The sequence below is a fragment of the Perognathus longimembris genome, chromosome 18 (assembly GCF_023159225.1).
Source record: "Perognathus longimembris pacificus isolate PPM17 chromosome 18, ASM2315922v1, whole genome shotgun sequence".
NCBI lineage: Eukaryota > Metazoa > Chordata > Mammalia > Rodentia > Heteromyidae > Perognathus > Perognathus longimembris.
In genome coordinates this window covers 31770788-31789056 of record NC_063178.1, presented here as the reverse complement: position 1 = coordinate 31789056, position 18269 = coordinate 31770788, and the positions used below count along the sequence as shown (strand labels likewise).

General features: G+C 40.8%; 1 pseudogene; it reads right to left on the bottom strand.

Moving 5' to 3' along the window:
- Positions 1-4956: 4956 nt before the first annotated feature.
- On the bottom strand, positions 4957-8221 carry LOC125367116 (annotated as a pseudogene).
- Between the last annotated feature and the right edge of the window lie 10048 nt (positions 8222-18269).

Here is an 18269-nt window from a genome sequence, read left to right as displayed (position 1 = left end):
CTATATTAGAAGAAACCTGTATTTTAGGAGTAGACATATCTAACAATCCAAATGTACTTTGATATTGCTTACACTATATTAATTTCTTTATTTCAAGTGAGACACAAATGTGGTTCCGTTTTCTTCTAGTCATAGATGCTGTCACCTTTCTACTTTTGGTTAAGCCTATAATTGAGGTGGCGTTTGTTTTTTGTATTTGATGTTTGTATTTTTCAACATATTCATTTGAAAGCTAGGACTTTTTATACGTAGTAAGATCCATTTTGAGTATTTTTTCTCACATCACTGATCATTATTTTGATACCCAAACATACTAATCAGTAATGACACATTAGCCTTATACCATGTTAAGCCCCTGATATTTTTCTACATGGCTATTGTTGGGCAGCAGGTTTTATTATAAGTCCCCAATGACTCTATTTAATTCTGATGAAAGTTCCGTTAAGATTTTATTTTTAATTCTATTAATCATATGTTCTTATTTGAGGGAAAATAATATATTTTATGGTACCATTTCTTTGCATTTAAGGACCTTCTTATTTTGGTTCAGATCTTATTTGATAACTTTCCATACAATTGTTTGGGTTTCCTTACATTTAACATATCCATACAACTGGAAATCTACATATTTCATTACACTTAAACAAGCACTGTTGAAGAAGATAAACACAACTTTATATCTGTATCTTGTTTCATACTAATTTTCTATATTATACTTTTTCTCTGTTACTTTTTGCGTCTCTGTGTTCGTAGCCTGGTGCATGTGATTCAACTATCTATCCCACCTTCCTTCCTCCCTCCCTCTTTTCCTTCCTTTCTTTTACTTTCTGTACTAGAGAGGCAAGCCTTCTACCCTTGAGACAAGCTTCTAGCCCTTTGCATTTTATTGTATCTTTCAGATAGGATCTCATTCTTTTTGCCCAGGGATGGTCTCAGACCATTGTGATTATATCACTTCCTCTTGCATAACTGGATTTATAGGCTTGTATCATCATGTCTGCCCTTGCTTATTTCTTAAACAGTTCTCAGTTTCATCCCACTGTGTTATATTTAAGTGATTCATATATCATATAAAAATTCCTATCTGACTTGTTTTTCTCTTAGGTAATTTTTTTGGGGATGTGCTTTCAGACTTTGTGTTCACCTATGGAATACCTATGCTGTATATCCAGAGTTCTTTCTAGAGCCAGGAAGGTGTCTGTGCCCAAGCGCCTCATAAGTATTCCCGTCAAAGTCTTGTGATGGACTTAGGGAGCTTTGGTCAGATTATAAAAATGAGATGGGGGAGGAAAAAGTAAGATCGAGGAGGTTGTGGATTACTCTTTCAAATTATAATGGGACTGAAGTAATTCCTGCAAACCTGGGAAGTTTAATCTTTTTATAAATTGGTTAAAAGGAAGGACACCTGAGAACTATTGAATTGGGAATTGGTATCTTTCAGCAATTCTGATGCCTATGAGTCGATGGATACCATTTTCTGGGAAAAATCTGATTCCATTTGCATACTTAGTCACATACTTCGTTTCCTGGTGAAAGGAATTTATATCTCTGCTTAGGATGTTTTAGACAAAAGGTAAATAAAAATCTTGAAAGCAAAATTATTCCATAATCTGAATGGCATCAAGAAATCTTAGTTGATCTTTATTAGCTCTCCTAAAAGCAAACTGTAGGTTATATATGCATTTAAGTCAAGGAAGTTATAATATATTCTAGTTTCTATTATACTATTTTGAGTTTCTTTTTTTTTAATTAAGGAGGATATGGTAACTAATTCCTTGTCCTTGACTATTTGGTTCTCATTGCTTAAACTGTATAAGGTTTCAGTTACATATTTTTCTATCTCTAAATTTGGATTACTTCCTTAGAAGTCAAGCAAACAACCCAAGTTGCTTCCCAGTGGAATTAAGCCTCTCTTCTGTCTCCCTAGACATACTGGATTTTTTAAATGGAATTGATGTTTTATCTTTATTCTTGAAGGCTGAAGGCAGATCACATGCCTAATGGAATATTTTCTGCTTTATCCAACTTCAAAGATCTTGATAACAGTCTTCACAAAGAGAAAAAGTCTTTCCAAGTAACTTCTGGAAATGCCTTTCACATTGTGGGAAATTGAAATCATCTCTTAAAATGTATGGCAGACATTTACTGCCATACAATTTTCCTCTGTAGGTGACAACTCTAACTCAGAATTGTGCCTTCTAATAATCAAACAAATTTATAAAGATTATCTTCTAATCTAAACTAACTATTCCTTACATGAAACTTTTTTCATAGAGAGGTTCTTGATAATGACAGATGATGTTTCAGGCAAAATCACAGTCATCTTCAACTTTTACAGTGGTTATAATTCTCTCAGCTTTCTTCACTGTCGTGGTACCCTGTGGGAAGGGGTGTTTACCTATCAGATAAGGTATGGGATTGGTAGATGTGGGTACACCTGAGCCTGTGTGTTGCTTTGGTTGGCATTTTGACTTACTATCCTTAATGATTTCAAGAGAAATTAGTACACCGATGAAATACAAGTTACAAGATAAAACTATATAATGCACTGTGACTTCAAATTCTTTTAAAGGTCTGTAAAAATACCTAATTTTTTTTGTGCACAATCTGAGCTCTGAATGTAGTTTTTTTCTTTCTGTTTGTCAAGACCTTGCTCATTTTTTGTGCCCCACAGGGCACAGATCACACAACTGTGAGTAATCATCTGCTTAGGCATTTCTCAAGACTTTTTTCTGCATTGCAGACGGGTTATGGGTAGACACATTAATGACAGTTAAGCCATTCATCTTTGTGCTTGACATTGCTGAAGGCTTTCAGTGTGATGTTAGAAACTATAGAGCTACTAAAGAATGAAGTTTCCTACTGAGAAATAGAACTGTGTTAGGATGATGGTGAGAAAGCCAATGAAGTTCAAAACACACCAAGAATTCAGACAAGGTTTTATTTCACTGATTTAATTATTTATCATGTTGACTAACCCGTGTTTAGTCAGTAAGGCATTTGCCTTATGGGTAGGGAAAGGTTAAATGCTATGAAACATTTTATGGATTTATGAGTCTACTTGGAAGTCTTAAAGGATATTATTTGTTCTGCATAAAATTGGTCTTGTAATCATTGACTGATGTCATATTTCTTGTCTCACACTTTTGTTTCTGATGAGTTTCCCAGTGATGGGAACATATTAGGCAGAAATTGGATTTTATTAAGTGCAAAAACAAGCATAACTTGGTCCTATTACATTGCTGGTTGGTTTGATGTTATGGGCTTCTTGTGGTTACAGTGATGTTAGGAGAGCTGGAGCTTACTGATGATTATCATCTCATAAAATGTCTGGCATGGCTAATGTACTCGGGAAAAGGCTAAGTTTATGTGGCACAGAGTGAAGCCCAGTTGTTAGATAGTCAGATACACACCATGGCAGGCAAGTGTTCATGAGGGGCAAATTCAGGGAAAAGGCCAAACAACTAAGACTTTCCCCCAAATCACTTTATCATCTTACCTGATTCTAGATCTACATTACTCTGATTATATAGCTAAGATCTTCTTTTTTCTATTTTTCAGTTTGTAATTCTGTGTCCCCCAGGAGTGACTTAACCTACATTCTTTTTTCTTTTTTTTTTTTTTAGTGCAAATAGTTTAATCTGTACTCCAGAAATTCTATTGTACTTTATATCTTTACAAAATAGATTTCAAACAATTATTTACTTTAAAAAATGTAATTTTGAAGTTAAGCATTTCAGAACAATATTTGCAATAACCTATATACAAGAGGTACTGGGTACCACTGGCATATTAGCATTCTGTGGTGTAGTGGCTTCCTGCAACAGAAAATGATGAAATCAACTATATGACAGTATTTTCTATAAGTCATTTGTGACTAATTCCTCCATAAACCTAGTGTTTCTCCCAACAGCAATCCCAAGTTGCTTAAAAACATAACTTTTAAAATATAAACAATGACTGGCAAACATCACAAGGCAAATTATACCCTAAACTCCCATTTCATCATCTGCCTAGATCTATGTATTTCCACAGAACATTGAATCCAAATCACTGACTTTCCCCCCCAGTCTTTACCGATGCCTTAGGACATTCTTTGACCTAAATAAAGTTTACTGACATAACTATGGTGCTGCACATAACCATAGCTAAGCTTTCACTTCTGTGTTTTAAAATTTATAATATCAAGCAGTGTTTAGGTGCTTCACTGTGATTGGAATACTACCAATCTTGGGAACAGTGCTTCTAATTAACATAAAGTCCCAATTAACAAGAACAAAAGAAAATAACCATTTGTATACCTGACAAGAAATCTGTGGGTAGGTAACAAGAGCTCACCTTGATGTGAATTAGTTCAGAAACATCATAACCAAATTAAGTCAATAAAAGCTTATCTAAAAAGATATAATTCTTTCTTCAATTAAACATGCTTGGAGGAAAAGATGACAGGAAAAAAATCATGCTTTCTAAAATGTTGTATATGAGAAAGTAACTTGGCTTTTAAAGAAAATATCTCTTTAAATACATGAGGTTTAATAAATTACATTCCAATTGACTCAACAGTTTGGTTGACTGCACTGAAACTGTGTAATTACTGTTTTTGCTCCCAAAATACTTCAGTTCGCTCAAGAAAATACACACTCTCATGGAAAGTTTTTCTAAGTTGATGTCCTCTACATCTTCAAGTCACATTAAGGCTGTACAAATGTGCACATATTCCCCAAATTATCACTATAACAGATTATCCAAATGTATTTTTCCTTAAAAAAAATCACACAAATAGTTGTCTCTAAATCTTGTTCCCAATAGCTCAGTGCTTTTATAACAAGTAAAAATGGCATAAATATGTAAAAAATATATCTATATATATGTGTATACATTTCAAACTGATAGGCACTGAACACACAGGGCCTCTCTTCCCATGTATATGTTGCTTGTTTGGTTTGGGTAGTTATCAAATCGGAAAAATGAATTATCTGGCCATCAGAATTCAGAGTAAAATACCCATAAATTTAATGGTATAAATAATTTGGTGTACCAAGAAGCCTACTTTAGGCCACCATAATATTCAGAATCTCAACATACTAATTTAAAAATTACATGAAAAATTGCAAGCAAATTATTGCTTTCAGTAGAATAAAGTCACACTTTTATATCCTCTCTATAGGCAGATACATTTTATATAATTTAAAGCAATGACCCTATAGCTGTATTCTTGCACTTTGCTGATTTAAGAGGTAAAAAGGAAGAAAATGGTTCTGTTTGTCTCCAGCATGAGTGTGATGCCAGCTTCTAGAGGGAGGGCGGTGTACAGACTCAAGGAACACTCTCACAGAGAAGCTCTGGCCAGACCTGGCACATACAGCAGAATGGCTGTCACCGCAACCAGGGCAGCCAACATGGGCATCCAGGGCCAGGGTTTCTTTCTCTACCACAATGGACCGAAACACCAAAACAGGAAAGCCAGGAATAGGCCGATGAATACGGCTGGGATGGGTTGTAAAATGGAAGGATTATTTCCTTTCTCTCGGAGCAGCTTCAGGTTGTCTTTACATTGTTTGAGCTCATCTGTGATTGATTGCTTTTCCTGCTCAGTCATTTCAAACTTCAACTTCAGTTCTGAGAGTACAGTCTGTGTCTTTTCATACTCTTTCTGTACATCCTTTGCTTGGTTTTCAGCCTTACAGAGAAGTCTTAAATCAACCGAGTCTCGAAGATGTTGTTCTTTCAAGGATCCCACTTGGTTCTCAAGCTCTTTCCTGGTCATCTGAAGGATGCTGAGATCACTTGTGAGCTCTAAACTCTGCTTTTGAGAATTGTGCAATTCTTTTTCTTGACGCTGCAGTTCTGATGACAGCAAAACATTTTGCTCTTTTAGAGAATGGCATTCGGTTTCCAATACATTCCATTCCTCTCTCAGCTTCTCTAGTTCACCTTGCAACTTTGTGGCTTCCTCTCTCCGCTGGTCCTCACACTGTTGACATTTGACTTGAAAACTGTTTTGCAGACTGGCGATTTCTTTCTCATATTCAGATGCTGCTTTCCGCCACTGCTCAAGTTCATTTCACACCTTCTTAAGTTCTTCTTGTAAAGAAACAATGTCATTGTCTCTGTCAGAAGCAGCCTTTGCTGCTGCTTGATGAAGGAGCAAAATTTCATCTTGTGCACTCAGCAATTCATCTCTAGTGCTTGTGATTTCACCATCCTTCTCCTCTTGGAGATTCTCAATATTGATGTGTAACCTCTGCAGTTGGGCTTGAAGAACCTGTATTTGTTTAGCGGATTCCTCAACTTGATTTCCATAGGCTTTTCTTTCTTCATCCAAAAGAGCTTGAATTTCAAAGCATTTTTGTTTACTTGTTCTAGATAGCTCCTGGGCTTCAATCAATTCCTTGCGAAGATGCTGAATTTCTTGTTTTGCCTCAATTTCTGACTGTGCCCCCTGTAAGTCATCTTTTAGTAGAGACACTTTAGCAAGAGGTTCATTTAGATCTTGCTCATCCATCTGGGCATCCGTTGTGTCCTTACTGCTCTTTTCCTTGCTTGGACTCAGAGTATCTGATAAGTCTGATTCCTGTGCTCTTGCCTGGTTTTCTTTTGAAAGCTTTGTTTCTTCTACCACTTTGGTTAGATGCCCCTCGATGATCAGCTTCTCTTTTTCTGTGCTCCCATTTATTTTAGGTAAGAAGTCATCAACTTGTATCCCTTGTAAAGCTGTGAGCCTTTCATTGGTGAAATCATTATCAGCATGTAAAGCTTCTATTTTGGCCTGGAGCTCCTGTTCTTTTTCTTCCATTTCATCTATTTTATGTTGCAGTTCTTTCTTCTCAGCTTGTCCTTTCTGTTGGATTTCTTCTTGTTTTCCTTCTGCCACCTTTAATTTATCAGATAAATCTTTAATCTCATTAACTGCTCCATTATATTTATTGGCTAACTCTCTTAATTCTTCCTGAGTCTGTTCATTCATTTCTTTTAGGTGGGTACATTACTCAGACTTCACTCAACTTCTGAAAGTTTTCTAACGACTTCAATTTTCTCCTGAAGAACCCGCCTCAGGGACTCTTTTGCTGTTGTCTCATAGTTGTGTTTATCTTCTTGTAATGCTATTAAGTTCCTCCCGTAAACTATCTTCTGTTTGATTTTTGGAGCATTTCTGTAATTGGTTTCCCATAACTTCTAACCGTGATAAGAGTCTATCTTCATCTATTAAAGCCTGCCAACTGGTATCTGAAGCCTCTTGGGTTATGGCTAGTAGCCACTGAAGCATGGCTAACTTCTGTTCCAACATCTGTTCCCGATGTAAGGCCTCCTGTAGACACTGAGAAAGTTGGAATAGTTCCTGAGAGTATATACTGGGAGTGTTAGCAGCAACATTGTCAACAGGACTTGGTAATGGGGCATGGATGACATCTGACCGGAGCCGGGCTTCCATGCCATCTGGTAGAAAAAGTTTTATCATGGAAACAATACACCCATGAGTAACTTTCCGTGTGTTTTCTGTCACATCTACCCCAAACTGGATAATGTCACAGGAAAGAATTTCACATGGTGGACTTTCTTCAAAGCCTCGACTCAATCTCTGGCTATTTATAAAAGTACCATTACTACTTTTAGTGTCTTGGAGATAAAACTTGTTGGTCTTGTGATCAAACCAGACGAGAGCATGGTCCCTTGACAGCACTTTGCAATCGAAGGTGGCATTATTCTGCGCCTGTCGACAACATGCCACCGAGCGACCAATTTTGATGGGCTCGTCCAGGTAGACACGGCGCTCCTGAAATGGGTGCGAGTTCGGGCGGCAAGTGAAGATGGCCAAGGCTGATGGCATCGAGGACAGACTGGGGGTGTCTCTCCTACCAGGAACAATGAGGAGTTCCTCCAGGTTCGGATTGCTCTTCCCAAGCCTAGACCCCTAAGCCCCCCCCCCCAAATTTGAAATTAAAACAAACTGTACATTGTCTAGGCATCACCAGGGAACATCAACAAATCTTCACTCGGGTGGGAAGACAAGCCAGCGCAAGCCCCATCACCTCCTCTCAAACACGGCGGCGGTAGCAGCAGCAGCACCCTGGCCCCCAAAAGTCCCCAAGTGGCAGCTTTCAGTCCATCATCCGCGGGAAGAAAAGGCTCACACATGGGGCGGCTCGGGCCACCAAAACTCCTGGAAGACAGTTTGAGGACTGGAGGGATCCGGGCAGATGAGTCACACCCCTACTCTCGGGTTTTGCAGGAGCTCCAGGCCGCTTCTCCCCCCCTGGGTGGCGGAAACGTCGCAGTACTGCAGCATGAAGAGGGTGGTCGGCTCGGTGCGGCCGGCAGGGTCCTTCGGGGGCCCGAGGATGGGGGTCGCCGCGCGCCTCCGGGCAGCCACCGCCGATCCTCGCGGGTCCCCGGGGATGGGGGGCGGAGAGGCGTCAGGCCGTGGGGGGAACCTAAGGGGTCCGCGGGGCAGTCTGCATGGCCCCGCAGCTCGGAGACTGCCCTGGAGTGAACCGCGGATCCCCGGCCGGGCACGAGGGCGTGGGGGTCGGCAGCGGCGCGAGCGAGCGACGACTCCCGGGCACCTGGTGGGTGTCCCCGCGACCAGAGTGGGGACCCAGCTGGACGAGCCGGTGAAGACCGAGCGAGGCGCGGCTGCAGCCGGGCCGGCGGAAAGTTGGCTCCTGGACGCCGGGGCTCCGCGGCTCAGCACGCGGACCGCCCCCCCTCAGCGACGGCCCCAGGCGGGTCGCATCTCAGGGTAGATGAGCCGCGGCTCCCGGAGGACAGGGAGGTGGGGGAGGAGCCGTCCCGGAGGGCGAGGGAGGGCGAGGCCTGGAGGCCCCGGGTGGCCTCCGCCACTCGCGGCCAGCGCGACGAGCTCAGGCTGTGCCCGGCGAGGCAGGAAACTTTCCGACCTTGCCAGTGCCGGCCGCCATAGTGACTCTGACTCTTAATCTACATTCTTTCTAATTTGCTTTATAAATATCAGTGATAGAAAAGTGATATTTCACATCATTACATTGAGAACTGACAGGTAAATCTGCTGTAAGGAATTCATTGCTGTGATAAAGTTAAGGCTTAATTATCTACTTTAATAGCCTGAAGCAGAGATGTGAATAATTCAAACTATGAGTCATTCAAAGTCATTCACACATTTGACATAGCTAGACTTAAAAAGAAAATAAAAAGAACAGAGTACAGGAGAATATATTTGCTGCAAAGGCAAAAATATAATATCTATTTCATTAAGGAACTATCTGAGACAAGAGGAAAATCATACTCTAATAAAGAAATGAAGGTTTATACATTTGTTCTGGGTACTTATGGCTTAAGTGAATAATCCTAGCTTAGGGAGCTAAGACCTGCAAGATCTTATTTTGAAAGCAAGTCAGGCAGTAAATTCTGTAAGACTCCATCTCCAATTAACAAGTAAGATGCTGGAGTAGAGCTGTGGTGTAAACTGTCCGGAGCCAGCCAGGGGTAAGAAAGCCAAGTTAAATGTATGGCCCTGGGCCTTCCATCCTGAGATCAATGTATACACACACACACACACACACACAACACACGCACGCACCCAGAGATGTAGATGGAGACTCTCTTTGGCTAATAGTGGAAACGCAACCTAGAACCACTACCTTAGAAACCTATGGAACAATAACTAATCACCACGTCTGTTTACCACATGACCTAGGAAACCTGCTACGGTAATGAACTAGCCATCAGATATACATCTCTTTGCAACAGTATGTTCATGAATGCCAGAACAATGTTCATTGATTTATATATTTCGTGACTAGTTGGAAGGTGGCAATTGGTCAAAAGTACATTAACCTGTGTGAAGACACCTTCATAGGACCATAGAGCAAAACACCTGGGACAATGAGAATGAGACCTAGATGAATCACCAAAAAATAAAAATAAGATGAACAAAAACCAGCTAGAACACATGAGTGATCAATTTCTATAAAGATTCAAGCAGACAAACCTGGACTTCTGCTTCAAAGGAGTGTCTAGCAAATTGTGTGAGGTCAACGAAACAGCCGCCGGATGCAGAAACTCGCTGGATGAATGACAGAATTCGTATTTTCAGAAGCAGCAGAAACCCAGGGGCACCCAGGATCGGCAGCTCCTTCCTTTCCTGGGGCCCCTGTGCACACGGGGTGATGATGAAGACTCAGGTGTTCAGGCAACAGTAGGCAGTAACTCTCCTGACAGACACAAAAGCAAACCGAAGGAGACAGGACAAAAACCAGCCAAGTGTGGGGCAGTCACTCAGCACAAGTACTCACTCACACTGGAGACAGTAGGGGCCTCAGGCACATGGCAGGTTTGTCACTCAGGCCATTGCAAAGTTTGGAATGAAACTACCCCTTCCTGCCAGCCGGGGTTCTTTGGGGGTAGCTCTGGGATGGGATTCTTGAGAGAATGTTCCATTGAGTACGGGGAGAAGCGTCAGGCCATGGGCAGGAGAGCTTGGCAGAGGAAACCTGCACACCATGGCAGCTAAGAGCAGAGAGAGGCAAAGAGGTGAGATCCCAGGAGTGGGGCCCAGTACTCCTTTCAAGCACAGGCTCCAATGACCTGACTTCCTCCCACTGGCCCAACCTGGTGAAGGCACCACCCCCTCAGAGGGACCGCAGAGCCCTCCGCCTCAATATAACTGCCTTCCGGAGCCATCATTCCACCTCCAGCCCACTGTCCCCTTGACTGAGACGGAGAGTGGTGGAAAAGGCTAGTAGCAACATCACCGCCAAGGGTGAATTGACAGAAGGACTGTTTTCTTTTTCCGAGGGACATTGAGGGATTCTAATGTCAGCAGGAGGCTGAGAATCTGGGCTGGTTTGCAGTCTGGGTCATGGGAAGAGATAAGAAAATATGTCCCATCACCCAAAGTGGAAATAGTCTGAAAGTCACATGGTACAAGCAGGCCTGAAAACAAGGCTTAGGAATTGCTCCTGCCAATGCTTTCAGAACTTTAAAGAAAGTGTAAGAAAAAGTGAGCCAGTAGACAGTGATTAATAATGCATAAGTGGAAGTGACCAGATGAGATGTGTTGAGATTCTGCAACTGGGAAGGGTACAAAGCATGCACTTTCAAGAAATTTCTGGAAGGGAATGACAGCATATTGGGAGTGTAGGCGAAAGGGACAAGCGTTGAGCTGACAGAACAACAGATGCCCCCGAGCTTGAAGAATAGAGAGCAGAAAGCATTTGGAAAGGAGGCAGTGATGTCAAAGTTGGAATATGGGAGAATTCTTGGAAAAAGAGAGAAAGCCATGCAGATGTAAATCAAGCAATGATTCCACAAAAGTTCCAAACATGATGAAAATATAAAATCAATCAATAGAGCAAAGAAACTCAAGCCACTAAAGGACTCACCCCTTTTCGTATGATGGCTAAACAGTAAGAACCAAACAAAGAAAAGAAGCCAGAGAGAGAAAAAGTACGTGTTGCATATAGGAGAGAAAAAACAAAAACAAACCTCTAAATTTTGTATTTCTCAAAAGCAACACAAGCCAGGAAAAAGATGGAACAGTATCTTTAAACTTTTAAAGAGGGAAATAAAAACTATCAGAATAATATATCTGGTGAAATAAGACCATTTTTCACTTTGAGAAAGCTCTGTGTCTGCAGAATTGTACACAGGAAAAGTTAAAGTAGATTTTGCTAAGCTGAAGAAAAATGATTTGCAGAAAGGGATTTGTACCAGCAAGGGAAAAAAAAAAAAACCAAGAGCAAAGAAATTATAAATAGCTTGGTGAAGGTGAAAGTCAATATTTGATGTGTCTGTTATTTTCTACGGCTGGAAACTAGAATACTTAAAATATCTTCTCTTCTGAGGTTACAGAACATGGCAACAAGTAATAAAGTAAAAATTAGAACAATAATAACATAATAATAATAATTAAAGCTCTGATAAATGAAGGATGACATTTGTAACCTTTAGAACTAGAAAGTTATGTAAAAATATAAATTTAATGAAAAAGGAGTAAAACAAAACAAAACAAAACAAGCTTTCTCTTCTCCACCCCCAGTGTCCTTCCTGTGTTTTTGGTCATGCCTTCTGAGGGTGGTGAGGAACCAACGTGGTTTTAATTTGGTTTTCCTTCCTGCAGAGTCATGTTGAAGATTTGTTTTGTCCAACACACCTTGGCCATTTGTATGTCTGCTTTGGAGAAATGTTTATTCATTTCCTTTGCCTACAAAGAAGCACGGAGGCCCAGTGTGGGCTAGGGGTCTGCACCGAAGCACTGGCGACCAGAGCAGTGTACATGGGAATGCACTATCTGGAAGATGTTGTTAAAAAGAAAACACGGGAATTCCAACTCCTCAGGAGACGTGCCTTCGGGAAGTGTATTGTATAGTTGATGGTCATGCATTGGAAATAGCTGAGAGCCTGTTTAAGACATCCAGAAAAGGGAAAGTGTGAATGGTAAATTAACTTTGAAAGAGACACTAACAGTATTATATCTATATACTACAGATATTAAGAGGAATAGAAGAGAATATTATGTGCAATGACCAATTATACATGTTTGGGAAATAAAGTCTACAGTTTACATGAAAAGAGAGACTTCCTGGAAATGATGGTTTATTAAAATGGACTCATAAAGTCATGAAAGCTAAGGGCAGTCCTATTTTTGCTAAATAGTAAATTTTCCATTGAAAACATTTCTGGAGATAGAGCTCCACCCGAGTTAACATGGCTTCAAAGGTGAACTTGAAAAAACAAGGGGAAAAAAATTCCAGTCTTATCCAAACCCTCCCAAAATGAAACAAGAATTAGTACTCCACAAATGACTTAGAGACATCTTGATGGCACAACAGTGATAACAGAAGTCCATTAGCACCCATGAACATGGGAACCCTGTAACAAACCGTGGGCAAGTCAATTTTTCCTTATACACAAAGAGGATAATAGATGACGAGAATCTGGGATTTAACCCAGAGTTCCAAGATTGAGTGAGCCTTCTACAGTGAATGAAGTATTGCACTGTATTCACAGAAGAAAGATAAAACCACGACCAAGACAAGAGAAGTAGAATAGGCATTTGAAAAATTCAACACTCATGATAAAAGCTATCAGACACTGAGAAGAATAAACTTAATCTCATGATGCGCATCCAACATCAAACAGTTGTTCCTCAGGGAGTAATTTAATTGTATGTTCCAGCTAAGAATGGGAACAGAGTGTCTGCTTTCTATTCAACATCGGGCAGATGAGGAATCCAGAGTCGAGACTTAATTCAGAAGGAGTAAATAAAACAGTCTTTACTTCCAGGGGATGTGTGTAGAGCATTTTGACCAATCTAAAATTCTACTAACAGAAGTGGGTAGAGAAACATCACATGCTACCGGGCAAATCTCTGTACATGCACACACACACAAGGAAACACATTGTAGATAACTATTTAAAAAAAATTTCCTCAACATAACTAGTAAAGGAATAGCTAATAAATATGTGTGACATTTCTGTAGGGAAAAAAACATAAAATGTTACTTAGAAATATGTGTACAAATTATGATGCTCTGCTATGGCTTGCCTAAACCTGTACTAATTATTCCCAATAAGGGAGGCCATAGAGTCCATGTTTCTTTGGGTCTGGCTCACTTCACTTAGTATAACTTTTTCCAAGTCCTTCCATTTCCTTACAAATGGAACAATGTCATTCTTTCTGATAGAGGCATAAAATTCCATTGTGTAAATGTACCACATTTTCCTGATCCATTCATCTTTGGAGGGGCATCTGGGTTGGTTCCAGATTCTCGCTATGACAAATTGTGCTGCGATGAACATTGTTGTGCTGGTGGCATTACTGTGATTTTGTTTGTGGGCTTTTGGATAGATACCCAACAGTGGGGCTGCTGGGTCATAGGGGAGTTCTATATTGAGCCTTCTGAGGAATCTCCATACTGCTTGCCAGAGTGGCTGAACCAGTTTACATTCCCACCAACAATGAAGTAGGGTTCCCTTTTGGCCACATCCCCTCCAACAATTGTTATTAGTTTTCTTGATATATGACATTCTTGCTGGGGTGAGATGGAATCTCAATGTTGTTTTGATTTGCATTTCCTTTATGGCCAGTGATGTAGAGCATTTTTTCATATGTCTATTGGCCATTCTCATTTCCTCATCAGAGAAGTTTCTTTGTTAAGTCTTTAGCCCACTTGATGAGGGGGCTATTGGTTCTTTGCGGTTTTGTTTTGGAAGAAGGTAATTTTTTTAGTTCTGCATATATTTTAGAGATGAGGCCTTTGTCTGTTGAATGTCCGGTAAAGATCTTCTCCCAGTCTGTGGGCTTTCTGTTTATCTTGAGAGCTATGTCCTTTGCCGTGCAGAAGCTCTGGAGTTTGATGCAGTCCCATTTGTCCAACCTTTCTTTGATTTGTAGCCTTTCAGGGTCTTTGTTAAGGAAGTTCTGTCCTGTGCCAAGGAGCCCAAGTGTTTCTCCTACTCCTTCCTTTAGTGGCCTCCCTTATTGGGAATAATTAGTACAGGTTTAGGCAAGCCATAGCAGAGCATCACAAGGCCCAATAGCTATACCCTTAGGAACACATAAGATGATGCTAAGTGAAATTAACTCCATGTTATGGAAACAAGTGATATATCACAGTTGTAACTACTTTCAACGTCCTATGTGTATGTGTAGTTTCTATTATTGATGATGTTCTTGTATCACCTTCCTATGGTTGTACCTACACTATCTCTGTAATCTTATCTGAGTATATTGGAAACCGTGTTTACTGGTATTGGAAGTAGGAAATTCAAAGGGAATAGCAAATTTGAGAGACATAGGGTAAAAAAAGAGAAATAACTACAAAAGCAATATTTGCAAAACTGTTTGGTGTAAGTGAACTGAACACCTGGGGGGGAGGGAAAGGGGGGGAGGGAGGGGGGCTTGAGGGACAAGGCAACAAACAGTACAAGAAATGTATCCAATGCCCAATGTATGATACTGTAACCTCTCTGTACATCAGTTTGATAATAAAAATTTGAGAAAAAAAAAAAGAAATATGTGTACATCGCATCTCCTATACTGCTTGAGCCAGAAGTCAGCTACCTAATTGCCTAGAAAGCTAGAAAGCGTCACATGACACTGCGTGTCGGATCAGAGGAAAAGGTTTAGATGAATAGCTGCCTGGTGCCCACCCAGCCATGCTGCTATTTAGTAATGGATGGATCTGGTAGGTAATTTAGGTCATTTATATAATAAGGAGAACACTGGTTTGGGAGTAGTTAATTGCCAATTCTAGCAGTGAATGAATGTTACCTTGTACAAGAAAACTTTAAATTCAGTAGATTTGGAGACCGGGTTTGGAATCCAATTTTTCAAATCTCTCTTTTTCTTTCTTAAATACTTTAGTGATAGAGCGTTTATTTCCCTTCCTTCTGTCAAACCCTGAGCCAATCACTTTGCCCAAATTTCTGGGGGATGGCACAGAAAAAGAAACACCCAGGGTAGACAAGACATGAGACACACACACACAAAAATAGCAATGGCCCATCACATAGCTAAGGAGACAAGCAAGAGCACTGTCAGCCAGAAGAGCCAGGGCCTCCAAGAAGGCAAAGCCCAGAAGCTCCCAGACACAGTGCCCAGCCCAGCTCCTGAGCCAACCATTCCAAACATGGGGGCTCCACCCAGGCCACTTCACCAGTGTCCACATCCCCAGTGGACAGCAGCTGGGGGGCTAGGTCAGGGGCCAAGGCCAGCTGAGGAGGGAGGTTCTGGGGAGGCAGTTGTCTCCCGTCTGGGGACAGCCTCTGGGGACAGTGCTCTTGGAACAGGCACATATTTTTAGGGATGAGAGGCCTTGGCTGGAGACCTCTGTTGCTCAGAGAAGGCCCAGGAGGCCCAGGAGTATCTTGTGAAACCCCTGCACGAAGTGGGTCCTACCCACCAGGACATGATTGGTGCATTTTTCTAGCTCTTAGTGAAAACGTTTTTTACAAACCAAAGATCATGGCGTCTGCTCTTCTGCATTATAGATTTGCCCTAGAGATTACATAGAAGCATCTAAAATAGTTGAACTGTGTTTGTTTTTTTAAAGGGAAGTTATTTTCCTTCTCAGCTAGTAAGAGGAGTGATTTCTGTGATGTTTATGTTTGGAGAAGAGAGAGGCCCTCCTTCCCTGAGTAGCTTTATTGTTTTGGTGCTTTGGAGATAGAAACTTTGAGTCTTAAAGGTGAATACCTGAGGTTGGGTGGGTTTGATTTCGTTTGTTTTTGTAAGAAGACTTCCACTTCAATGAAGTAGTCCTGAAAACATTTAAGAGAAGATCGAGACCATGCCTAGATTCTCCGGGCTTTGTTCTCTCCTCTCAGTTTTCTGGCCTAAGATCAAAGATTTCTCCATCAAAGTAACTTCGTATCTCCCTTGATGTCAGGTTAAAATTTTATTGGTGTGTGACTTCAATGGAGACTGCTTTCAATCTCTGGAAAGGAACAGACTCACCTCCCACAATTCCATAGGGACCCAGAATTCTCTGGTGATTGGTTAGACATCTTTGCTTCAGCACCGCGAACGACCAATTAACAACCTGGTAACTTCAATTTCTTCTTTCTTGCACAGACATTTCTAACACAGAAATTCTTATGACTAGTTCAAAATTAAGTAGAAGAATCCTAATGACTATTTTTGCAATAATTGAACAGAGACATTTTAGGAAGATTTCCTTAACTTAGAAATGTTTAATTTTGTGTGTGTTAGTTATTGTCTAGATTCCTTATTGCAAAACATTCTGGAATTTGGGGCTGTATTAATAATTTTGCCCTTTATACTTAGAGTCTGATTGCCAAAAGAGGCCGCAATCAAGGATTATTGGAAGTTAAGGCTTTCAACCTGAAACACAGGCTACTGATAACCACTAGTGGCCTAGTTTTTCATAGCTTTGACATAATTTATGACTAAGTGATATACTTTCATTATGTAATACAAATTAATGTTAATATCATACTGATAATCTTATTTTCACAAGTATAAGCCTTTGCCCTGGTACCTTGAGCTTTACTGGGCCAATCTGCCTGAAATGTGAACATTATTTTTATTTTTTCAGTTGCTTGTTTTATGCAGCTGTTCTTTCTCAGCTTCAGTTCTAAGTTAGCCAAGTCAAACATGGCCGCCTCCTCCTTCAGTCACCTGGCTGTTTCAAGTCTTATTTTCCAAACCCTATAAAAAGTTTAAATATTCTTCCTGTGATACAGTATTAGTAGCTATAGGCATCTCAGGACAAGAAAAACTGTTTCTGATGCTTTTAAGTCTTTCATGATGCCCTGTTACACTACTGTATCCCGGAGCTCCATTCCCATCAGTAGTCTCAAGATTTCCAGGTTCCACCCATCCCTTTCCAAATTACTCGGAGTTTCATTCCAAGTGTCTTCTCCTTTTCACCACATTTATATGTCATATCCAAGTCGCAATCGCCTGGGGTCCTTGTTCTGTTCAGTGCAATGCAATCCAAGTCTTCCTCCAAATTCATGATCATCTCCAGTGAGCCATTTTGCGCTCCACAAATCTACTCTGATTGCTTCTTGTCACTTTAGATGAGGTGGCGTCTCCGCTTTGCTGTGGATGCGTTTGCATTCCTTTCCCCCCCAACCCACCACCACCCCCTTTAGCTTTTGCCCTGAAGCTTCATCTGAACGAGGTACTTAGGGCTTCCGTGTGTTCACAAAGTGGATGATTTAAACTCCATTGTAACAGTAGAAGACCTAGAAAAACCATGACTCACTCAAAGAATGGAAACTTCAGAGTTGAGTATTCAGTGTCGCGCCATGGTTCCTGAGGTCCTTTCGTAATATTCATCCACCAAGGGTTTCCCCTGGCCTTTGCTTTGTGAGCCTAAAGCACCCTGAGGCGAGGGGTTCCGGCTCCCTGTGGGATGAGCCTAACTCTGACGGTCTGGTGGACGGAGGCCATTGCTCTGGATGTCCAGCGCGAGGGACCATCTAGTCACCCTGTGTGAGCTGGTGCAGACAAAACGTCCCCCTGATTCCTGTCATTATGATGATTTTTAGTTTTGTGGCAGTACTGGGAAATATTATATTCCTCCAAACAAATTGTCTTTAACAGAACCCTTATTTTTGAGGGCTAACCTAAAGAAAAAGCCGAAACATGACTGTGCATCAAAACCTCTGTTTATGCCACAGATAATCTTTTATGTCACTTAGTGAAATACTCCATGATTTACTTATTGAACATCTTACATACACCAGTCATTATTCCAAGCGCTGCAAATCAAATGCTGTAAAAAGCGTGTGTGTCTCCTCTTCTAAAAGAGCTTTAA